The 26,481-nt window shown below is 39.8% G+C and overlaps 1 protein-coding gene and 1 pseudogene across 2 annotated transcripts in view; both read left to right on the top strand.

Annotated features, from left to right (window-relative positions):
- Window positions 1–26,481, top strand: part of fstl4 (follistatin-like 4) — a 216,756-nt gene that overhangs the window by 95,325 nt on the left and 94,950 nt on the right. The window lies entirely within an intron of this gene.
- LOC145554852 (uncharacterized) lies at window positions 1,605–13,805 on the top strand (annotated as a pseudogene).

Below are 26,481 nucleotides of genomic sequence, written 5' to 3' on the forward strand. Positions count from 1 at the left end.
TCTTACGTTTATTAAGAGTTTCTACATATTTTCTCGTTGTTTCTCTGGGAGTTGTGGGTCTGCTGTGCTTTGTGCTGCGTTTGCCTACCAAGATGGCGCCGATCACTTCCGGCTGTGGGAACTGTGTGTTAGCAGGCAGCTGTGGTGTAAATACTGTGAGTGAGAAATGTAATAACTGGTTATCAGAAATCTAAATAATCTGGAATCCAAAAGATGTTCCCAGATTTCAACACCAGTGCTGATGGTGATGATGATGCGTTTCTCCCAGCCCCTTCAGCCTTCCATTTTCTACACAGCCTTCAATGTTAGAACAGCCTCAACCCGTCGGAGCAGGATTTATGTGCTGCAGCTGCAGTTGTTGCATCAGCCAGGAGCGCTGTCCCTCCGTCTTCACTAACCTTCTGCCTCCTCTTGTGGCTGCAGCCATTAACTGGGCCACACAAACGCTCTGCACTCACCAAGAGGATTAACTTCTGACACCAGTTCAGGCTCTGCAACTTCAGCTGTGTACACAGGTTGTACAGTACAGCGAACCAGCGGCTTTTCTGTTTGTGTTTGCACTGCTTGGTTTCCTCTTTTGGTGACAAAATGTCAGAAGATTTTGTCAACAAGAAACGCTTCATGATTTATTGTGTTTTAAAACTGAAACGACTTTAGCGGATCAAATGCTGACGCATCTAGGCGACAATCGGGATGCACCGATTTATCAGTGCAGATTTCCTTAATTTTGGGAGATGGGCTGATACTCCATGTGAAGCTGATCTCATCTACATCAGAAAAGGTTTCAGAATCAGCCGCTGTCCTCTGCTGCTCAGTAGTGAAGGTCTGACTGACGGGTCAAAACCTTTACAGTAACAACAGTCGCCTCTCTGTTGCACAATCTGCGACTTTCTTACTATAATTTAGCAACAATTCAGACAAAGAAAATCGGTGTCGGCTGATTCAGCAGGTCTGGCTTTTTAAAGATTGATCGGCCAGAAAACTGCAATTGGTGCAGCTTAGTTTAAATCGTAATGCTGCGTTCACACCAAACACGATTCGAGCTTCAGGAAACTCTGGTTTACATTCACTCTATGTTGTCAGGCGTCAAGGCGCGTCAGCCATCCAACATCAATATTCTATTGATTCCAGTAAATAAAACCAAAACTCTCTCAATATTTTATCCGCCTTTGTTCAAAGAAACCGGGAGAGGAACAAAGGAAGAGGCTCCAGCGCGTGTCGAGCCGTTATCAGCCGTCGCCGTTGTGTGTTCAGTAGAAACTGAACACAAAATGTTCAGCAGAGACGTCTGAGCCTCGGTTATGATTGAGGGAGTTGCAGACTTTGGTGCCGCTCTCTCAGTTTCATCCGCCATAGTACAAAGAGACAGGCGATGAAAACACAACAGAATAAAGTGATTTTGACGCAAAATATGAAGCGTCTAAACATGAAACGTGAACGCAGCATCACACCTGTCCTCCTCCGTTTTGACTCTTTCAGACCTTTTATTATTACAAACCTCTCATTTCAACCCAAGGACTCATATTTCATCATCCTAAATGAAAGGTTTCCAGCAGAACAGTTAAGTTTTTCTGGTCGCCATCCAGCAGCTCTGTTAGGTTAACATGGTGATCAGGGTGAACTGCTAACAGGTCAACCTGTGCACACAAACAGCCTCCTTACACCCTGCGGACGACAGTGGGTTTATTAATGAGCGCTCCGCACCATCCTGCTCCTTCTTCTCCTGTTGTTCTCCCCCAGCCGTCACGTGAGCCTCATTAGGTAGATCTGTTCCCCACAGAGTCGTTACTTGGGATGCATTTGCTGTGTGAATGGATGCCCTGGCCCAGATAAGATGTTCCCCCGGCCCGGTTCTGGGTCCCCAAAGAAACCAGGAGCTCATCTGACCACTGACATCCACACTGTTTGGAAACTTTACTGAGGCTTCCTCAAGGATTCTGTGCTCAGATTGTAATTATCCAGGATGTTTCTGATGTAAACGAAGTGATTTTATTTATTTCAATGTTTTGAATCATGAGCAGGAAGAAAATCTGACACTTTATCTGAAGGGTTAAGACCGACATAAAACTGTTTGACTGTCGTCATGAAGTGTCGTTTGGTAAATAATGAAACTCGTAATGCAAAGTTGAGACATTTAATAGACTTTTAATGCAGCTTTGCATTCATGTTTATTACCGTGCTAACAGTCTTATACAAGCCACTTAAAAGAAAATGTTTCCAAAAAAGACATGCATCAAAAATGAGGAGAAAAGACAAAGCAACAGTAAACAAATAAATTAATAAATATAAACTTACCATCTGTTCACCGTCAAGTTAAAGGAAAACAAAACCCAGTAGAAGAATTAATTTCCAAGCCAGAAAACTTTTATTCAGACGTTTAATCACTTTGTGTCAAAGTAGAGCTGTAAATAATTTTGTTGATGAAGCGCAGAATAATTGTTCGTTTGTCCCGTCTTTAATTGACGATGATCATCATGTTGATTTCTTTCTATAACTCGTTTATTTTTATTTTTCTCCTCTTTGCTTTTCTCTGGCACCGACTCTGATCCTTTTCAAAGACTATTAATCCATAAAAACACACATTGTGAGCTGGATATGCTGCTGCACTGACATTCAGAGGTTTAATACGTGTGCTGCTGCATTCAGGTGGATGTTTATTCACGCCTAAGAGATTTTGACACGCCTGTCACGGCGCTGGCGCTGCCTATCGCTCGGCCTTCCCAGACATGAGCCGCACTCTGAAGGCGCTACGTTTAGCTTCTGGGACGATTAGCCTTTCATGCGCTTAGCTCGCCTGCCTCCTCTGTAGGGCCACATTCATAATTGAAATAGGAGATATGAGCAAATTAGAAGAAGGAACTTTAACTTATTATGAAATGAAATAAGGAAACTAGACACCAGCGTAAAGCTAGTGCTGACTTTATCAAATGCTTCTTCTGCCTTTTATCTTTCGTGATTTAAAAACCTTCCAGGTCTCCTGGTTCTGCATCAGAACCAGAACCTAACACGCAGAAGCAGCATTCAGCTTCTGGGCACCACAAATCTGGAATAAACTTCCAGAAAACTGTAAAATTGCAGAAACACTGAGTTTCTTTAAAGTGATTAGTTGAACATGTTGGGCTAAATATGTTGTAATTTTCTTATTAACAAAATAAAATTGCTGTTTGTGATTCGCCAAAAATCATCATTATTTCAAAAATGTACATCTTTTGATATATTTTTCACCGAATGGGTTCATCCTGTACTGGAATCTACAGAGTAAACACAGGAAGGATAATTTCACCTCAGTTATTGTTCATTTTGAAGACAAAAACAACTTCCGAAGGACCTACATTTGCGCACTCAACATTTCTCTCCAGAAGACTTTGAGCCATTTGTATGAGCAAAACTGACAAAGGTTACCAGCAGGTTAGAGTTGCTTTAGAAACATAAATAAAACACTAACCAACATTTTGATGTGTAATGATGCCACTTAGAAAAATGTTTCAATTGTTGATGACTTTGTATTTTTGTGTTTTTGTACTTGGAACTGCCTTGTTGCTGGAATGCTCATTAGTCACATACTTATTCTACTGTTGCTAATTATTTTATTGGGAAATGCCCCTCAAGACTTAAATGATTCATTATTTTAAATGTGTAATCATTAATTAGCTTAATGGATGCATTTAATAATTAGTGCAAAGATGCATTCCAGTTGCTAACAAGAGAAGTGTTAAAATATCTTTGCCAAGCAGCTCGTTTAGTATCAGCAGACATAAGCGCACTGCTCGCCCTTCGTCCCAATGTAGATCTGTTTCTCTCCCCTCATCTCACCCCGCCTTACACTCTACTTTCCTCTCCTCTATCTCTTACCCTCATTTTTCTCCAGCTATGCCCCCAATATAGTGCAGACGGGGATTTGAGTGACTCTGTCAAGCTTCTCTCTACATTCCCGGTCTGTGTTAAATTGGTTCAGAGCTTAAGCAGAGAGTGAGCCTGGGAGGAAAAAAAAGAAATAAATAAAAATACAAACAACGTCTTGAGGCAAAGTGACCCTGGCTGGGTAGGCGATGTCTCTGACAAATGGAAACGCTTGCAATGTGTGCCCACATTAATAAGCCTGGAGTTAAAAATGTACCGTGTTTGGTTCCAACTCACTTATTCCCAGAGTAAGATGTGAACATAGAGCCCATAATGACTGGACTGCAAGTCTTTTATTTAAACCTGAACTTTGCTTCTTGTTGGTCACGATTTGATCTCCAAACTGGTTTCTTTTGTTGTTTGTTTTATATCAGATAAACCCAATTTAAAAAAAAATGTTTCAGGATTTACTACATGACCAAAGACTCTCTGTTTGTTCTGGCCTGTATTCCAAGCAGCTTAAACATATCAGCCGATATCTATAATTATTGATTGGTTTATTGTTTTTAATGTCTAAAATCCTGCCAAACTGGTGGTGTGACGTTTTGAGGAACGGTGGTGAAACCTGAAACTGCTGCTGCGCCAGTTACCCAGCAGGTTGTTGCTAGGTAACCAAAGAGCGAGTGAGTTGCTAGGTAACCAAAGAGCGAGTGAGTTGCTAGGTAACCAAAGAGCGAGTGAGTTGCTAGGTAACCAAAGAGCGAGTGAGTTGCGATTTATGTTTTCCACTTGAATAATGTGTAGTTGCGCCCATGTATATGAATAAATGTACTAACAGACAGAGCTACACCTGGTGACACTGCAGTGAAGTGGCGATGCTAACATGAGTAACAGTAAACATGAGCTTAATCACCTCCTGACTTCCTGCCTGCATTTCTGACTAGTCACAGCAGGTAAATGAAAATGTAACCAATCACTGTGAACTTATCCAAAAAAGATAAAATGAGGGCATACCAGTTTGGTTTGTCAGAAAAGTGCTGTTCAGGAAGTCTTTCTCAGATAAGGCTGCCAGTCATGCTGTCATTTCTACTTCAGAGAAAAGAGTCCTTCTACTTGTCAAGTGTTTACTTACCAACTGCCATGAAATGAAGTTGGCCTGTAGAGTCTGAGCTCATTGTTTTTATGATTGTCACAGCATTTCAAGGTCTAAAAGAAAGATAAACATGATGAGAAATCTACCTTTAGCAAGATCAACGTCTCTCTGAAATGTTTCCCTGACTCCATTCATCCATCCATCCATCCATCCATTTTCCTGCACCCTTGTCCCTTAGTGGGGTTGGGAGGGTTGCTGGTGCCCATCTCCAGCTGGCGTGCCGGGCAAGAGGCGGGGTCACCCTGGACAGGTTGCCGGTCTGTCGCAGGGCAGTTTTCCTGACTCATCTCGGCTTATTCTTAAGCAAAATGTCACGAGAGAATGTTTACATGTATAAAAGCTGATAACCAGAAGATTTCCCAAGTATTTTCAGTCTTTAACTCTTAAACACAAACTAAAGTGTACGCAGTGATTTGCTGATAAGTCTTTCTAACGGTAGCAAATACTCGGTATATGTATTGGCATGTTACTGTTTATAATAACACCCAACGTCGGAGGACAAAAAGACGATTCTTTTCCTTTCCATCCGTGGCGTTGAAACCGTTAACAAAATGAAACCTGGAGATGAAGATGTTATTAATTTAGTGCTTCAGGAAAAATAACGCAAAGAAACCATTGAACAACTCAAAACGATTTTTTTTCTCGCTCTCTGTGTCGGCTATGCTTCACGCTGGCTCGTTGCCATAGCAACTGACTAACAACTCCACTAACATGTCAGGATTAAACCACAAAAACAGTCAAACATTTCCCACATAAAAACACAGGACACTCAGTGTGTTACAGTTTCATCTTTTCAGGGTTGATGTTTATTTTGCAGTTATTAATAATTGATCGCTGAGGTAGATTAGCTGCTAGCAGCTACGCTAACACAGTAGTAGATTAGCTAATTTAAACATCTGCTCTGCTGATGATCTGTCAGAGTTGGTGTTTATCACTTTTTTGAAATTGTGTAACTGAAATAAAACACTGAATTCTGCAGCACATCTACATGTCAACGTTGTCATAGTCAAGCTAGCATGACTATGTTTCCCTCTATTTTCTTTTTTTATTAAAACTTTTTCCAGGCCTCATCTAGTTTCATACATAGTGTTGAAAGTTGGTAGTAAAGCTCTGCGTCCCTTTTTCTTTTATATATCAATGGTACATTTAAGGTTTAGTGCGTTATGTTGACAACTTGGCAGCTAAAACTAATGCTAGTCTTCGTTAGCGAGCAGCAAAATACTTAAACTGTTAATACTAGAAAGACTTACTTATTGGATCCCAAATCTAAATGTGTAACTGAAAGTAATTGTTTGTATTGTTTTGATAGTGCTCTATTATTCTGTTTTGTTTTGAGCACAAGAAAAGGAAAAATCGTTGAAATGTTTGCTTAAGAAAAGAAGCCTGGTTTTGATTTGATGGAGAATTTTTTTACAGTTACATAGTTTATCTAATCCTGTATTAAATGGTTCTCTTCTTCTTTTTTATCACAACATCTTTGCTGTTACTTTACTCCATTCATAAAACCTCATGCTTTCCTTCTCCTGGGCTCTCCTCAGTCCGGTGTAATCTGGGTTGTCAGATTTTACATTTCCTCCCTGCCAGCTCAACAGTTTGACCAGAGGGCAGAAAAATGAGCTCGCATCGACAGCGAGCGCAGCTCAACGTGGTTCCAGCTCTCTGACAGAAACCTCAGCTAAAACACTCCCAGTGTTCCCACACGGCCTTTATTTGACCCGGGCACTTCAGTTTCTGGTGCTGCTCTCTCAAAAAGCTGCGCATAAGAGATAAATCTGCATTAGCAACACGAAGGGCTCCTTCAGGTTCAGGTAGAACGAGTTTGTTTCTGCTCCTCTGCGTATTTATGATCTATTTTAATACATTCAATGTTTTTTTTTCTTGTATTGCAATTAAAAGCTTCCATTTTTCAATAGAGATGCACCGATCCGATACCAATATTTTTAAAAAATTATAGATTTGGTGTTGATGACAATGTCTCTAAGAGCAGATCTATTCAGTCTAGTTCTATGCTTTGAGCTCTGAGTGACGTCTTGTTTATTATTTATTATTAATTTTTATTTAATTTAATTGCACTGAAGTATTTGTCAGTGTTAGTTTCTATATTTACTTTACACTGGTTGTTGGACTTTCTGATCCATTTGGAAGTTTTTTTTATCATTATTTATGTGGCTGTTCTGCTCCTGATTGCAACAGATTCAAGTTGTTTTTAAATGTTTGACCAGCCCTGTGAAGCTATTGGTGCATTTCATTAGCTGTACTGGTGCAGAGTTATCAAATGCATTTGTCTGTAACATTTTAAGTCGGCTCAGCTCTGATCTTCAGTATCGGATCAGCTGATAGTAAACCTCAGATATCGTATTGGAAGTAAAGGAGTGGATCGGTTCGTCCCTGTTTCCAGTAGTTCCAATGCCTGACCCTCATTCATGTTCACCACTAATCATCTTCATAAAACAAGTTGTTCTTCACATGATGCCGTCCTTTGACTCCAGGTACTTTTTATGTTTTCCACTTGTTTCATGGTCAGGCCATCCAAACAATAAGCTGTGACTTGACGCCCTTGACCTTGGACGCCCTTGACTTTGGTTATTGGTCTCAGCACAGCAGAAGCGATTTGCATCATTGAGTTACGATTCCTCCACAAGCTGCTGACTTTGGAGAACGCTGCAGCTCCGCGATCCAAAGGGAGAGACGACCTCACCAGCTGCTGGAGGGAACTCATCAGGCCTGTTATTGTTTTCACGCTCGTCCCCGAAGGTTTCCTCTGAAAACCTGAGCACAGCCGCCGCTGACCTTCCTGTTCCTGGACTCGTGTTGGAGCCGTCGAAGCGACCTCAGCTGGATTTTGTTCTGACACATCTGGTCCCGGGCGCAGCGCCGATGGTAGCTTCTGTTCTTCACACGTTGTTTTTTAAGGCGTTTGTCTCTGAGGGTCTCAGCAGGTTGATTCATCATGTTAATCAGGTTTCACCTGCAGCTCCTTTACTTCTGCGGTCGTAACCGGTTACATTAAATTAACGTTTTTTGGAACAAATGACTTCTAGGTGAATTTTATTTTTACTTGAGTAATTTTTATTCTAAAGTATTTCAGCTCTTACTTGAGTAAAATTTCTGGATTTTCTACCCACTGAATGAAAAACAAACATGTTTTAACCAGAAACTCACCAGGCTCAGACACACAGCTGCAGTTTAAAGTTTTATAATAAAAAAAAACTGATTTGGAAAATTTTCCGTTTTTTTTTTTTTTTTTTGAATTATTGTAATTTTGGTTGTTAAAATACCAAAATCTCCACTTAACTTTATATTTTGTTCCGTCTGATGATGTGATTTTTAAATATTAAATGATTGATAGTTACTCAGTACTTGAGTAAACGTTTTACTTTTTTACTCTGTTTTTGGCCCCTCTATCCACTCTTGCTCCCGACACACTTTACCTAATATGGCTTTAAATAAACTCCTAAGATCTTTAATTATTTCGCTGCTTTTACCATCTGTTCAACTTTGTACACATCATAACTCAAACTACAGCAAATTACAGGTTTTAAATCTCCCCTAAAGGCTACATTTTCTTTAAAGTGCTCTTGATTAATCATTCCCCAGCTGTCTGAAGGGTTTCCCAAACTTTATTTTTAGACTGGCTGCTCTTTTTGCTCTACTTTACTCCATTATTGAAGCCGTTTTTTTGGAATTATGTTTAAGCTGTAAATTTACCAAAAATGGCAGAACGTACCATTTTATTTTCATATATCTGTTTTTTTTTTCAGATCTGTTTTCTGTTAAAACATGATTTCCACAGACTGCTGGAGCTTATGGATTAAAACAGTTCAGAAAGCAGCTTCTGATCCAAAGGGCTGAGAAATATTGCAGAAATTTCTTGCAGCTTGCGGGGAAAATGAAAAGAAAGGATCACTGGGAAATTAAACACGTCATAAATATAATTTTACTCCTTATTTAGTTTTATATTCCCAATATTAATAAATATTTAGACTGTGGTGCTGAGAGAGAAGAGAACAGCTTGATCTACTTCACAATGCTTTACTTTTTCTAATACCTTAAAGTTTTTAGTTTTAAAGTGACACATTTCCAATGTATGTGAGAAATGTGAAAGACGTAAATAAGCTGAGAAAAAATTTTATTAAATAAAAAGAAGTTTAAATCTCGGCAAGTTAATTGTCTGAAGTTGCTTAAAATGATAAACGTGTGCATAAAATATAAAAGTGGAGAATGTGTTTAGTTTCCTGAGCCAGTTTGAGATCTGGTTCCAGTTTGATTCCAGATCTTTGTAACATTTAATGTTTGTTTTGTCTTTGGCCTCATTTTCATGTAAAACAGCCAAATTACTCAAGTGGGCTTCATTGCAATTTAAGGCGTTGTTGATGGATACCGTTTCACATGAATTAGTCATGGCACTTCAAACGAATTACTTACAGCTGGATGGAGGAAAGTGCTGTTTATTTCTCTGCCTGCTAATTCTGCTGCTCCTCATCTGCAGTCGCTCTCTTTACGCTGAGCATTTGTTGGAGCACGTTGCACGAAAGGCCACTTTAAAGAAGACTGGGGTCGTCCACCAGCCGCCTGACGACTGAACTGAGCAGCATTTTGCTCCCAGCAGAGCCTGAACTGGCTCCTGAAGCTTTGCTTCTGTAAATCAGGTGATCTAATGTGCAAATCTGCAGTTAGTAGCAGTTAGTAGCACCCTGAGATCTTTGCTTAATAAAATGCATAAAATCAGCTGGGTGCTATTCAATAAATACACTGCTTGGTTAAAAATAAAGTCACCACCTGGAACTAACTAACCAATGAGCCTCCTGCAAAAAGACCAAAACCAGCAAAACAGCCAAAATCACCAAAACTACCAAAACAGCCTAAATCACCAAAACCACCAAAATCACCAAAACCGCGAAAACAACCAAAATCACCAAAACAGCCAAAATCACCAAAAGAGCCTAAACCACCAAAACAGCCAACATCACCAAAACCGCGAAAACAACCAAAATCACCAAAACAGCCGAAACGACCAATGTAGCCAAAACGACCAAAACAGCCAAAATCACCAAAACAGCCTAAATCTCCAAAACAGCCAAAATCACCAAAACTGCGAAAACAACCAAAATCACAAAAATAGCCGAAACGACCAAAACAGCCTAAATCACCAAAACCACCAAAATCACCAAAACCACCAAAACATCCAAAACACGCAAAATCAACCAAAACAGCCAAAATCACCAAAACAACCAAAATCACCAAAACAGCCAAAACGACCAAAATCACCAAATCCGCGAAAACAACCAAAATCACCAAAACAGCCAAATTCACCAAAACAGCCTAAACCACCAACACAGCCTAAATCACCAAAACAGCCTAAATCACCAAAACAACCAAAACAGCCAAAATCACCAAAACGACCAAAATCACCAAAACAGCCAAAACGACCAAAATCACCAAAACAGCCAAAACGACCAATGCAGCCAAAATCACCAAAACAGCCAAAATCACCAAAACAGCCAAAACGACCAAAATCACCAAAACAGCCAAAACGACCAATGCAGCCAAAACGACCAATGCAGCCAAAACGACCAAAACCACCAAAACAGCCAAAATCACCAAAACCACCAAAACAGCCAAAATCACCAAAACCACCAAAACAGCCAAAATCACCAAAACAGCCAAAATCACCAAAACGAACAAAATCACCAAAACGACCAAAATCGCCAAAACAACCAAAATCACCAAAACAGCCAAAATCACCAAAACGACCAATGCAGCCAAAACGACCAAAACCACCAAAACAGCCAAAATCACCAAAACAGCCAAAATCACCAAAACAGCCAAAATCACCAAAACGACCAAAATCACCAAAACAGCCAAAACGACCAAAATCACCAAAACAGCCAAAACGACCAATGCAGCCAAAACGACCAAAACAGCCAAAATCACCAAAACAGCCAAAATCACCAAAACCACCAAAACAGCCATAACGGCCAAAACCAACAAAACAGCCAAAATCACCAAAACCGCGAAAACAACCAAAATCACCAAAACAGCCTAAATTACCAAAACAGCCTAAATCACCAAAACCGAAATCACCAAAATCACCAAAACAGCCAAAACCACCAAAACAGCCAAAACCACCAAAACATCCAAAACACGCAAAATCAACCAAAACAGCCAAAATCACCAAAACAACCAAAAAGATCAAAACCACCAAACCAGCCAAAACAACCAAAACAGCCAAATGATTAAAACGACCAAAACGACCAAAACAAAATCACCAAAACAGCCAAAACAACCAAAACCGCGAAAACAGCCAAAACAGCCAAAATCACCAAAACAGCCAAAACGACCAAAATCACCAAAACAACCAAAATCACCAAAACGACCAAAGCAGCCAAAACTACCAAAACACCCAAAACCACGAAAACAGCCAAAACAGAAAAACCACCAAAACAGAGATAACCAAAACAGTCATAATGGCCAAAACAACCTAAACAACCAAAACAGATAAAAACGGCCAAAACGGCCAAAACTACCTAAACGACCAAAAGAACCAAAACGACCAAAAGAACCAACACTCCACTAACACTTGATCTAAGAACAGACATCTAACATCACGTTATGGAAACTAGTGCCTAATCATTGGTAACCATGGAGACAGTGCAGCCTTTATGTAGCCTAGCATGTAAACAACAGTTTAATATCTCGTTTTTAAGGTGCTCCGGTTTCAGGGGACATGCTGTTTATGACACGGTGATATAAATCATGTGAATTCAGGTAAAGTCTGTAATTTGCTTGACACTCAGGAGGGAGGAGGTTCGGGTCATTCCTAAGCTTTTAAAACTAAATCCTGTCTTTGAGCCCAACCAGGTGAGTCACGTACACACCTGTACGTGACAAATTAGCTCGACTCGAACAAGAAGAAACCATGAAAAAACAGGAAAAAACATTTTCAGTCGCTCTGTCCGATTCTCCCGTCCTTCAGCATAGCATCCAAATTCCCAAGAGTTCCTCCACCGCTCGCATCCAGCCACATTTAGGAACAAAATGCATAAAAACTGACAGCTTTCATTTTGTCTCTTAGCCATTGTCTTGGTGTTTATGTGTTAGGCTGTTATCATGAATTGTCTTTCCTCTCACCCAATGGACACCAACTCATCTGCACAGATGAGTTTGATTTTTCAGGCCTTACCTGCAGCCTAAAGGTCTTTGATAAATATTTGCTGTTTTCACATAAAGATAATAATATCTAAAATGAGTTTAATAGGAGTCATGATGCAACCCTTTTGTTATTTTTTTGTCTGTCGTGTTGTTCCCAGATGACAGCCCTCCTGTGTGATAACAGCAGCTACTCATGCACACGTCAAATGTTGTAATAGTTGTCTTATCTGGTTTGATGTAATAATATCCACTGTGGCCAGCGCCGGAGCGTTCTGCCTTATCGGCGCTGGATGTTATTCTTCTGTGTGTACGATTGGGTTCGCTGGCAGAGAGGATGATAATTGAAATCCTGAGTGGCAGGTCACTTTCATGGTAAACAAACACTGCATTCCAGCTTCAATAATTGCTTCTGAAGAATGGCTACAGTGTTGTCTGCAGAAAGAAAGGAGAAAAGAAAAGAGACATTTGCAAAAATGAGCACAGAAGGAAAGCGAATCCGAATGCGTCTCTTTGCTGCAGGGTAATTCTCCATGCAACGCTGCACCGGTGGCCGGCCACGGCACCAAAAACACACTTCCTACCCCAACCGACACACACGCACACACACACACCGGACTGGAGGCCCCAGAGCTTACAAAGTGACTTCCATCTCTGCCTTCTTTTCTAGCGCAAGCAGCCCAATGAAGCAACCATCCCTACAGCTACATCATGTCTTCTTTTGTGTCCCCGGAGCCTCAGCCCAGCTCTCAGAGCCATCTGCATGCTCCTCTTCTGTTCCCCCTCTGCTCCTCCGCTTTGCCACCTTCTCTTCCTGTTCTTCCCTTCTTCTGCCCTTACTAGTTATTCACTCATCCGCTTCATTCTGGGTCCCTCAGTCCCTCTCCTCCTCGTCCATGTCCTCTTATTTTGCTTCTGCACTGATTTGCACAAATCGCCTTTCCAGTAGAAGCTAAACACAAGTTTTCTATTTGGTATGAGAAAGGAAAGTTTTTCTCAGAATCTGATGAAGCCAGACTGAGGATAGTTCTTGAAGTCGTCTTTTGTAAAATGCTAAACTGCTTTTCATTTTATTTGTAGCTAATTCATTCAGTATAAACATCATTTCCATGCTTTGTAATAAATAAATCCCTTATTGCAACAATTTAATTGAGATCTGAGACTGATAGTTTTGGAACGATACAACCAGGTTTGTCTCGGCTTTAAAAAGTAAATGAACGTTTTTGATGTGAGGTCACTGATGGCTGGGCTTTTATTCCTGGTTTTTCCCATTCGGTAGAGTTTTCATGTCCCTCTTCAGTTTAAAAATATTTGTAAATTTGCTTGGTCACCAGACTGGATGTTTATCTATATTTATCTTGCAGATGAAAAATTGGTTAAAAATATACAAAAATCTTCGAAGTAGTAACAATTCCTTGAATGATACCTCGTTAAATTATGTTTTATTATTTAGTGCACCGAGTCCCAGCCGGGTGATTATTTATGTTGCGCAACACTTTTACTTCCTCCTATGAGTTGTTGACGAATGCTAACTGCTAGCACCAATTTTCAAGTTCCATCCAGGGATATTTAATCGATTAGCATAAATGTAGCTTTATGAACGAACTGGAAAATAAACTTCCTGCCATCCCGATCGCAACAGAAGGGAGGTGGAGCGCATCGTTCAGGTTCTGAGACAAAGGAGCCAAATCCCGTCGCTGACATGGATGAATAATAATATGTTGGCAGAGTTCTTCGATTAAATTCACTGAAGATGAAAACAAACTAAAACTGGAGACAGACATGTTTTAGAAATGCTGCTTTATTATTAAATTTAATATAATTTCAGATTTTGTATAACTTTTTAACTTGTTACAGGTTAATTTTCTAAGCTGCAGAAAAGTAAACTTGAACTACTTTAATTTCCCGTCAGGTTTATTTTCCCTTTGCTTTTGCTGCATCTCTTCTTCTTCTTCTCCTCCCGTCCTGCGGTTCTCTCCGCTCCGTCCTGCTCGTCTTTCCTGCTGCATCGTTCTGTCCCTCACCTCCCCTTTGTCTTTTGTTTTGCTGAAGGCGAGCGCGATCTGCTGCGTTCCCTCCCGGTTCGAGCGCGGCGTAATGCGGCCGTCCCTCCCTCTCCGTCCTTCAGCCAGCCTGCATTAATCTGTCTAACTCAAAGCGACGCTCCGTCTCCTGAGTTTTGGGACGGGATTCAGGCCACTGCGTCTTCAAATGGCTCACAGCTGCAGAGACCAGAGCTACAGGAATATTTGGCTCTGAAGAGTTTTAGACTCCTGCTACTCTTTTTATTATCATTTAAATATTTTACATGTACAGTATGTATATTATATATTTTAAAAATATGCCATCCTTCAGAAAGCAGCAGTTAGCCGACACACCTAGATAATGAAGCTACCAAGGTTCGGTGCCTTCCCTTCACATCCTCTGGGCTCCATAGTGTGGATTTACAGGCATCAGCTTAAAACCTGGAGTTTTCTGTTCTCCAGTGACAAGCCTGACAGCCTGAATGCTTTTCTATATTCCTGTATCAGCCAGCTGTGCTACACTTGGATGTAAACAGGATAAATTGGTGCACATTCAGTTTGAGCTGTTATGTTTATATTTATGTGCTCATCTAAAATATAAAAACAGATAAGATATTTTATTTTAAATCTTGTTTAGCTTTTAGCTGCTTTGATGTCATTTTAACATTTAAAGAAACAAAACCCAGAGGAAGGCAGAATATCTAAACTTACAAGTAAGAGTAGAAATACTGTTGTTGTTTTTTTGTCTGAATAAATTTTTGGACAGGAAGTGTTTGTTTTACGGCAGAGGGTTAGGCGTCTCCGACTGAACGCACCAGAGGCTCATACCTGAAACAGGTGAGGCAGGATTGATGCTTGAGGAGAATTCAAACAACTGAAGCCGTTATCAATAACCGTCTGGGAACCACCTTCAGATCCTTCCTGATCTAATTTGGCAACACCGAGAAACCAACAGGTAGCTAGAGAAGGAAGTGACATCAGAAATAAATAACTCTACAATCTGTTTTGTCGCTCAGATTGTTGACTCATGGGAAAACAGACAGAACTGGGTACTAACTAACTGCTTTAGTCACTTTATTATGAAGCATTTCTTCTCTTACTGGAGTAAAATTTCTGGATTTTCTTCCAACTGAATGAAAATCAAACATGTTTTAAATTCACCAGACCTGCAGTTTCTGTTAAAGTTTCAGAAGTTTTTTTATTGAAAGAAATGGATCTGGAAAAAATGATTTTGCTGGATTTTGGTATTTTTTGTTATGACTTACTGTCATTTTTCTACTTAACTTTGTATTTTAGATGTAATTTTTAAATATTAAATGATTCATAATTTGATCAGTTACTCAGTACTTTACAACATATTGCTTTACTCTTACTGGAATATAATTTTTGGTATTAAACAGAACTCCACACAATTTAAGGAGTAAGGAGAAACTGGAAGATCTTTTTACCTGAAAGCTGCATGTTTGCACTGACCTTCAGTGAACTTTTTACTAAAACTCTCATGTCAGCAGCACCATATATGAACCTGGAGCCTCACCTACACAAACACGCTTTCTTTAATGCTATTACCTCAGGTAGACATTTATAGACTCTGTTTATCTGAGAGCAAGACAGGTGCACAGTTCCAATTGTGTTTAATTCCAATTAAGCCTGGGCTGTGGACAAACTCATTTTCTAAACCAATTACTCTGGAAAGAGATAAAAATACAAAAACAACCCTAAAACAAACCCCTCCCCCTCAGCCAAAATAAAACCTGCATATTTAAATCTGGTAAGCAGAGCCACTTGGCAGCATGGAGGCAGTAAAACTGCTGCTGACATTTGTCAGAGTTCTGCATGTGGGAGGCGGCGCTGCACGCTTTCCTTTAGCTCAAAACTTAATGTTCCCCCAAGCTCTGCTTCCCTCTGAAACATGTGGGACAACAGCGATGAGACAAGGCAGACGTGGATTTTAAAAGTGCGTTTTCTAAGAACAGGGGCGTCAAACGCGTTTTCATTACGATCACAAATGTTCTTAAAGGGCCAGAACGTATCGATGAACCCGATAAACGGTTAGAACTGTCTCTGAAACAGTTTTTTACATCAATTTCACTATTTTTATTTTTTGCAATAAATTATTTAACACATTTTGCAACATGATTTTGACATGTCTTAGAACTTCAAGGTAGATTATAAACATGCTTCACGTGAAGCTTATAATCATAAAATCACTATAGTGATTAGAAATAAAGGCTTGAAAACATCTGTGTGTAAACGAGTCACTTACTGAAATAAATGAACCTTTAAATAATATGTTAGTTTGTTGAATACGACTGTACATCAGATTTCTCCTGTTGTAAAACTCATTTTCCAGCTGGAACAGTGAGCAAACAGTTTCTCCATGGGAATATCCACTCCTGTTTTAAAGCCGCTCTAATTTTTCTGACGTTCCCAGAATCCTTTCTGAGGTCCGATCTGCTGCAGAGCCTTTTAGCTGCAGGTCTTTGATGCACCTAAAGCCCGTCATCGACTGCCACTGAACCGTTCTGCTGAAACCGGGCCTCCCGGCGCCGACCCCTGCTGCTGGGAACCGCACACGGTCCGGCTTTTCCACAACTCAAATAAAAACACAACCCAATGTCAATTATAACACCGTACACTAGTTTTTCTTACAAGGAAGAATCTTCTGATAGCTCCAATATGTTTGGTGTTGAATCATAAAATAAAGAGTAAATAAAGGATTTTACTTGGGGAGCAAATGTAGCGAATGCAGGAATGTCAAACGTAGTTTCTTCTTGGGACAAATCAAAATCATAAATGTCCTCAAAGGGAATTTGTCGATTTGACTGATAAAACTTTATTGTTTCAATCAATCAAGTAACTTATTTTTATATAAATATATATATTTTAAGAAATGTAAAAAAAATAAAACAGTAGCAGCAGGAATAAAGGTCAAACTATCCATTAACAAGGTGCTAAAATATACAACATTTGATGTGTACTTCTTAAAATCTATTCAGAATCAACATGTTTTGCCAGATTGATGAGTTTTCATCCCTCGTATCGTAATCAATCAATAATATTTAACATCTTTTCAGGTTGATGTAATTTTGTTCCAGTATCAAATAAAACTGTTATCTTGAAATTCGACTTATAAAAGGCCACATAAATATTTCTGGCGGCCCAGATTTGGCCCACCAGCCTTGAGTTTGACACACATGAACTGATGCATAATAAAAGTCTGTTTTACACACAGATTGACTGAAAGTAGCAACTCATTTTATCCTGCTAGCAATAAAATATCTCTGTGTGCTGGACATGGAAATTACACATAATTATAAAGATACAAAAGAAATCCTGACTAATTCTGTATAATCACTGAAAGGCTGAAAATCTTTTCACATTCTTTATTCTTGCACCATTGTTTTGTTTTCATATAAAATATGTAGTATTTATTTTATCACAACTCACTTCTGAGATTATAGGTTTGCTAAATTTGCATTTCTAAGGTCTTTACAAATATATGGAATATAAAAAATCACCTTATTTTAATCTCTGTTGGTTGTATTTTTAAAATAAAGCCGGTGAATTAGTCCCGTTTGCTCATTTGCTTTGTCCTAAATAATTTACTGTGCATATTTGAAAACTCACTGCTGAGCAGTGAAAGTTGCCCTGTGGAGGATTTCTGCTGACAAACCGGCCTTGACTTTTACTCAGAAGAACATTGTGTGTATCCTGCAGGCCGGATGAATGGGTTTAATTCATTTCCTCTATTATATAAACCGCTACGTTTATTTAATGAAACCTTCATCATGTACATGCCTGCTTTCAGGGTTTCACTTTTTACTGTAGGGCTGGAAAAACCTGGAGAAGTTTAACTAATTAAAACAAACATTTTCATAAAGATTCTTCTTTGGTTTGCTTTCCTCACTGCTTTTTTAATCAAAACTTGAGTTTTTAATTTCATGTCAGTGATGCATATTGCAATACCTGCATTAATGTGTATTATCTCAGAATATCTAGGCTCAAGTCACATTCATACTTTTTGAGGGCAGTTTGTTCTATGTTGACTGAATTGGAGGCAACATATTATAGCATTAGCTAATGCGCTAACAATGTCTTATACTTCAATCTAAAGATCTGACTCAACAAATCCATCTATAGTCTTTAGTAAATTTATTTTGTACATTTTCTGTTTTCATGAGTTTTCTGAAGTGCTATGCTAACGTTAGCATGTTTACTCTCTGTTTTGATCTGACTTGTTGATAATTGTAACATGTTTCAGAGCATTGTGTTTCGTTGTCCATCTGTTTTTACACATTTTGCAGATGAAACTTGTTGTGTTTTGTCAGCGTTTAGCTGCTTTCTGAGCAGCTCAGTTGGGGCAGGCGGAGCACACACACCGACCAGCAGCTTTCAGCATCCACATCGTTGTGAAAAGTGAAAAATACTGATTGTTACCCAGATTTATCTGAGCTTCAGTTTTGGTGGGGTTGAAAAAAACAAACTGACAAAATCAGAGACGGTAACAACAGGAGTGAAGTTTAGCCAGAGGCTCTGGTGGCAGTCGTTTAAAAAATAACCCCATTTAACAGGAAGCATGGTGGAAGCATATTGATCAGTTTGCTTTAAAAGACGTGAAAAACTCTGAGAGAGCAGAATAAAAGCAGAACTGCTTCAGATAAAACCGGAAATCACACTGAACCTCAGACAAAACACTCATTTAGTCTTTATGCTCACTTTAAAAATGACGTCTTGTCAATATTTCCACTGAACCGATAAACCTCTTATGAGCCTCAGTCGTTTCCTTACAGATTAGTAACTTTATTATAAAGTATTTCTGCTCTTACTTGAGTTAAATTTCTGGATCTTCTTCCCTCTGAAGGAAAATCAAACATGTTTTAATCAGAAACTCACCAGACTCAGACTCACAGCTGCAGTTTCTGTTAAATTTTCCATCAGTTTTTTATTGAAAGAAACTGATTTGGAAACATTTTATTTTGTGTTGCTTATATGGATTATTGCCATTTTGGTCCTTAAAATATAAAAAAATTCCACTTAACTTTATATTTTGGTCCATCTGATGATGTAATTTTTAAATGACTGATTAGTTACTCAGTACTTTTTACTTTCACCTGAGTAAAAATATGTGAAAGTACTTCTACTCTTACTTTAGTCTGATTTTTGTGTAACAACCTGGCAGCATAAATTGAGGCATTGAGTTGATTTAAATAACGTTTTTACAGAAAGAAAATGTTTCGCCTCCTCTGAACTTCTTGGGATCAAAAAAGTAAATTGTCCGTCAGAAAAGCTGATGTTTTTCAGCCGGTGGAGGATCTGAGAAACGGATGATTTAACACTGAGAGTTTTCCTACAACAGCCTGTTTGCTGCAGCTCTGGTGAAAAACGAGGAAAAATACATATTTATTTAAATAACAAACCCAACCATTAATTTAGTCTACTGAGGATAAAATCTCTGTGGTTGCAGATCAAGTTTCTTTAAAGCTAAACATTTAGAAACGGAGGCAGAAATAAAGAGCTGATTATCTGGAGGAGTTTTCAGTCCGAGTTGTGGGTCTGTAACCGGGTCAGCGCTTCGGATGTGGCATCAGCAGAACCGCGTTTCGACCGTCACTGCAGGAGATTTGAGGTTTTTGTGTCACTGCAGTCAGATGGAGTTTCCTGTGAAGCGAAGCCAAAAAAATGTGGAAAATAATTCAGTCACCTTCGCTGAACTTCATCTGAGGTTAAATGCATTGAAAACAGATTAATATCAAACTTTTTTCAGTTTGACAATAAAAACATTTACAAAGTGGAGTCCAGGAATCTTCAGTTATAATTCAGTTAAACCTTTGATTCCTGTCTCACTTGTTGGCAGCTGATTTCTAGTTTTCTCCTGTTTCCACCAACATCTCTGTTATTTCTGTTACACATTCATTTGTTTTATCCTTCCTGTGTTTTCTGCATGTTTCCCTTTTACAACCTGAAGATTCGGTTCATTTTTTTTCTGGATGTTTAATAAACCAACATGTTTCTGCAGGTATTTGTTTCATCATTTAGTAACTTTTTGCTGTAATAAATCCAGGAACTAATGCAAAATCAGTTTTAAACTGTGGAAATATGATATTTAAAACTGATTTTCTTACTGCTTTCCATTCAATAATTCACTGCCTCATAGATTAATAACAATATGCAGTTTTATTCTATATGCTTATGATGTTGAATACTGCTGGTAGTCCTCTAACATCCTTTGTCTTCTTCATACCATATTTTCCACTTCAGAGAATCATGAATCTTTCTTTTTTATCTCTTTCCCATAAAAACTGAGTATCTAAGTGCAGCCATACAGTAGTTTACTTCGGCCTCCATAGAAATGGATGTGAACCTGTGAAGCCTGCAGGCCTGTGTGTGTGTGTGTGTGTGTGTGTGTGTGTGTGTGTGTGTGTGTGTGTGTGTGTGTGTGTGTGTGTGTGTGTGTGTGTGTGTGTGTGTGTGTGTGTGTGTTCGGTGGTCCAGCTGTACTGCAGATGTGGCCATGCCTCATTATGTTGCTGATGAATAGATTTCTGCTTGGTCGGAGGAGAAGGCCGAGGAGGTTTTCACCTGAGGATTTTCCTTCTCGGAGAGCAGGTGAGATGCCAGGACATGGCCGCTATGCGCCGCGCGCTAGCACTTAGCAGGGAGCTAATGATGCTCTCCAACTATGCAAACACTGTTCATCATGACAGGCCCCTTGGCAAGAAGTGGAGTCCTGGTAATATTTGGAAAATGTGAAATAACTTTGCATTACATGTGTGTAAGAGGGAGAGAGTTGGACTTTACCCCGTTTGCAGCTCTGATCCTGTAAACACGTTTAAATTACAAACTTCAAAGCTGTTTTTTAGTTTTATATGATAGACAAAGTGAATGGAGTGAGATTAAAATGATTGATGGGTGAAGAAAGTCTTTCCCCAAATTCTCATTTGGATTTTGGTCCAGACTTTGACTGGACCATTCATATGCATTTAGTTTGATGTAAGTTAAGGACTTTTTGAAGATGTTGGAGTGTTTGGTTAATGCAGTGCTCCTATTTGTTTTTGCTTTTCTGCTATATTTATCTGGGTCTATTAGTTTAAATGTTTGTTTTGTATGAAATGAAAAAATCAGTTTGACAGATCTGGTACAGAGTCACCGAAGATAAATTTATTATTTACCTGCTTAAACATCATGAACAAACTGAGCACTGCAAAAACACAAAATCTCACCAAGTTATTTAGATTTTTAGAGCAATTATCTTGGTACATTTAAAATAAGACAAATATCACTGACAAGTAACTTTTCAGTGACATTTTTTATCAATATTTGTTCTTATTGATGAAAAAGTGGAAATTATTTCACTTATAACATTGGAAAAATGTCTTGTGAAAAGTGAAATGACCTGCTAATGGAACTAGAACTGTTTAGTAACTTAAATCAAGCTCTGGGTTGCCAGGTAACGGCCTGGGCTTGGCTGTGTTGCTAGGTAACGGCCTGGGCTTGGCTGGGTTGCTAGGTAATGGCCTGGGCTTGGCTGGGTTGCTAGGTAACGGCCTGGGCTTGGCTGGGTTGCTAGGTAACGGCCTGGGCTTGGCTGGGTTGCTAGGTAATGGCCTGGGCTTGGCTGGGTTGCTAGGTAACGGCCTGGGCTTGGCTGGGTTGCTAGGTAACGGCCTGGGCTTGATTGGGTTGCTAGGTAATGGCCTGGGCTTGGCTGTGTTGCTAGGTAACGGCCTGGGCTTGGCTGTGTTGCTAGGTAACGGCCTGGGCTTGGTTGGGTTGCTAGGAAACGGCGCAGTTCTCTTTGGGAAATAATCCGCCAGTGGAACTAGAACTGTTTAGTAACTTAAATCAAGATCCTACATGTTCCTGAAAAGTTATTTGTAAGTTAGTTTTATCTTATTTGAAGTGTATTAAGATGTTTGCAATAGAAACTAAACAAAAATACCTGGAAAGATTTTGTGTTTTTGCAGTGAATCATTCATTCACATTTGAAACATTTTCTTGGATTGTACTGAAGATTTAAAGTCCTTTTTCTTTTTGTTACAAATGTTTAATTCTTTTGGTGGGAACGAAGCGAGGCCTATGTTTTGTGTTTTCATCCAGTGTTTTGCTTGGATGTGTCGTCTTGATCTGCCTCCAGTTCTTGAACAGTTGCTCTCCCTGAACAGAGCCGTGGCTGTTGAGAGAGCAGCTGCTCTCCACATGATGAAAACACACAAGCAGCTTTGATGTTCCAGCCTTTGTGTGTGTAGGTTTGCGTGTTTACCAATGTATTAAAAGCGCCTTGTTTTTTTCCTCGCTGTTATTTTCTGTCTGAGACCTGATCATGCTCTTAATGTGATGTCATTAATCCCTTTCATACGAGTCATTTCTGTCAGAGTTCAGCCTCGCTTTCTCCACTTTGGTTTTGAAGTTACAGAAAATGTCATCAGACTTTTTTTGTCCATTGAACAAAGACAGATTATAATAATTATCATAATCATAAGCTACCTTTAGAATAGTAGTGGCTTAAAAGCGAAGCAATTTTGAAAATGTATTCAGCTGTTCTTGATTCGAGTCAGAGGCGTGTTGCTGACTTTTCACCAACAGTGTGACCTTATAATCCCTCGGTTGTTTACAGCATCTCATACTTAGTGGGTTTTGTGAGCACAGTCTATATTTTTCAAATAAATAATATTCTTTGAAGTAAACTTGGGTGTTGATACAGTGAGTGAAATAAATCCTTTGTTTAGTTAAAATGTTGTCATTCATAAAGGAGCTACCTCTATAACGGTTCATAACTATTTGAGGTTTAAAAATGTCAATTCTAGAAAAATGCAAATGGAAAATTATGGCGAAAGCATCATATTAATACTTTCTTGTTAGATGTAATTCTCAGATCAATCTGCATATATTCATAATAAATACACTGAAGACGGGATAGAAGCTTTGAATTGATTACTGCTCATCAATCACATTCCTGGATTTAAAATTCAGATTTCTGCATCGTTGAGTAAATTTGATGCAGATGGAAACCTTTTAGCAACGCTGTGCACCGACTGAGCATGATGCATCAGGACTTTGATTAGACAGCGACACAAGAACCATTTCAGTTCTTACATGAAACACCTAACTGCACACGTGAAACATTAAAACTCATCAGTCTTTATGACTCACTGTAATCCATCAGTAGTTTTATCGTTCTGTTTTAAAAGTACAATCAACCATTAGAAAAACGTCATTTTAGTTTTCTCTGCTAAATGAAGCTTATTGATGAGAGTAAAACATCTTCTGCAGCTGATGCATCAGAATCTGCAGGAATGCACGTGTCTGTGCATGTGTACAGGATGTCAGGAACATGCACTGCTTACAAGAAGCCGCAGATAATAGATCTGTCATCAGCCTCGGCTCCAAACGGCGCCGCTGGAGCGACATTACAGAGAAACGCTGGGGGACTGATGTGTGATGGAGGCGCAGGTAGGAAAATATCGGATCAAACGGATAAACAAAGACGGAGTCGCAGTGTGTCTCATCCTGATTAAATCATGAAGTGGCTACAGCGGCGGCGGCGGCGCTGGTGGCAGTCGCCCTCACATGCCCCATCACCAGCAAACGCTGCAGCACTCCAAGGAGAAAGAAATAACACGCTTTAGAGGAGGAGAAGTGCAGGCGGGAGGGAGACGGATCAATAGAGAAAGGAATGTGTGTCAGCTTTCTTTAGGCTCCCGTCTGTTAAATAAAACCATCAAAACCAAACAAACTGATGAATATTTATCTCCTCCCTTGAATGCATCCCTAAAACTGTAAAAGCTTTTGCATATTTTTGTTTTGATTCCACAATTATGAGAAGCCAATCTCATTGAGCAAACACTTATTAAATCTTGGTGCAGTTTAGTTAATTATTGAATCAACACAACTCTCCAGTAAAAATCGTTTTTGGTTCAATTTAACCACATAATCTGTGGATCCTCATGATAATCTGGCTTCTATTTAGCATAATTCACTGGACATGTTGACAGTTCAGGTTGAAGAAATCAATCAATCAATCAGGTTTCAAACAAGTTTATTTATCACATTTCAGCAACAAGACAGTTTAAACTGTTTACATCATAAAAGCACAAAAATACAAAGTATTTGTATTTTGTAGCAACAATTGAAGAGTTAAGTGTCGTCATCAAAATCATCAAAATGTTGATCAGCGTTTTATTTATTATGTTTCTAAATCAACTTTAAGCAGGAGGTTTTAGTCTAGATTTAAATGAGCTCAGTGTTTCGACCGTTTTTCAGTTTTCTGGAAGTTTGTTCCAGATTTGTGGTGCATAGAAGCTGAATGCTGCTGCTTCTCCATGTTTGAGAGGTTTGGAAGGTTTGGGAGGTTTGGAACATTGATCCAACAGCAGCAGATCTTTCATCTTTAATTCAGTGATTTATAAACTACCAGCAGTTTAGAGTCTCTCAGTGAAGGACTGAAGAACCGGGTGGTGTAGAACCGGGTGGTGTAGAACCAGGGGGTGTAGTACCGGGTGGTGTAGAACCAGGTGGCGTAGAACCAGGTGGTGTAGGACCAGGTGGTGTAGAACCAGGTGGTGTAGGACCAGGTGGTGTAGAACCAGGTGGCGTAGAACCAGGTGGTGTAGGACCAGGTGGTGTAGAACCAGGTGGTGTAGAACCAGGTGGTGTAGAACCAGGGGGTGTAGAACCAGGTGGCGTAGAACCAGGTGGCGTAGAACCAGGTGATGTAGATCTGGGTGGTGTAGAAATAGGTGGTGTAGAACCAGGTGATGTAGAACCAGGGGGTGTAGAACCAGGTGGCGTAGAACCAGGTGGCGTAGAACCAGGTGGCGTAGAACCAGGTGGTGTAGAACCAGGTGATGTAGATCTGGGTGGTGTAGAACCAGGTGGCGTAGAACCAGATGGTGTAGAACCAGGTGGTGTAGAACCAGGTGATGTAGATCTGGGTGGTGTAGAACCAGGTGGCGTAGAACCAGGTGGCGTAGAACCAGATGGTGTAGAACCAGGTGGTGTAGAACCAGGTGGTATAGATCCAGGTGGTGTAGAACCAGGTGGTGTAGAACCAGATGGTGTAGAACCAGATGGTGTAGAACCAGGTGGTGTAGAACCAGGTGATGTAGATCTGGGTGGTGTAGAACCAGGTGGCGTAGAACCAGGTGGTGTAGAACCAGGTGGTGTAGAACCAGGTGGTATAGATCCAGGTGGTGTAGAACCAGGTGGTGTAGAACCAGGTGGTGTAGAACCAGATGGTGTAGAACCAGGTGGTGTAGAACCAGGTGGTGTAGAATCAGGTGATGTAGATCTGGGTGGTGTAGAACCAGGTGGCGTAGAACCAGCTGGTGTCTCCACCCTCCTGGTTCTACTCAGGTCTCCAGCTGCAGCTTCTGGTTCGTCTCTCTGACCTGCTGCAGGAATCAAAGTTTCTCTGGTCTCAGACTTTAGTCCTCTGGGCCTGAAATGTTCTGCAGCTGCTAGAAGAACCACTGAGGAACCAAAGGGTCAGGGCAGAGGTCAGAGGTCAGCCTGATGTCTGGTTTCCAGCTGGAACAACTGAAGCTGTGCGTTGACTCTCGATCTATAACTGCAGATCTATAACTAATACCTTCAGTTTTGTTTGTGATGAGCTGGAGAAAGTTTTGACATTCCCACACTGTCCTTTAAAGAGACCAGGGAAATATTCACCAGACAGACCTTCCACCATTTTACACTGAACCACCTTCCCATCATGATCATTTCTCCTTTTTCCTTACAACTATAAATTCACATGTGCAGCTTTAACTTCATAACCATTATTCTTCACCCCTTTGACCATGTTTATGGAAGCCAAGGTGCTTTTCAGACTGAATTGCCTCGACTCTGCTAACGCTGCTTCTCATCATGGCGATGCATCAAAGGAGCCCTTTAACTCTTGGTACCTTTTATCCTGACACATGCTCAGCTTCCCTTCGGCTATCGGGAATGAGCCGTAATGTCTGCAAGGTCCTGAAAATAACAACAGGTATTTTAAAGTCCAGCCCTTGATCTGGTTGTAATCAAACGGTCCTGGTTCGGTGCATTCAAGGACATTACGGAAACAGAAGCATCAGAGCAGCAAGCTGCTGCTTGTAGACAGTTTTAGCTGAAGCGATTTTAAATGCTCAATCATTTTGCTGTAAAAAATGCAATTCTTAAAAATAAATAGAAATATGAAATATTGCAGTTCACATATCTGAAAATATGTAACTCGAAAGATGATGAAATTATATTTTTATTTCAGTACAGCTTATCAGTTCAGGCACTTTACAGCCACTTTTGGTCAATTTAATCCAATTCCTATTTACAACACAA

Source organism: Poecilia reticulata, chromosome 14, assembly GCF_904066995.2.
Source record: "Poecilia reticulata chromosome 14, P_reticulata-male-v2, whole genome shotgun sequence".
Lineage (NCBI taxonomy): Eukaryota > Metazoa > Chordata > Actinopteri > Cyprinodontiformes > Poeciliidae > Poecilia > Poecilia reticulata.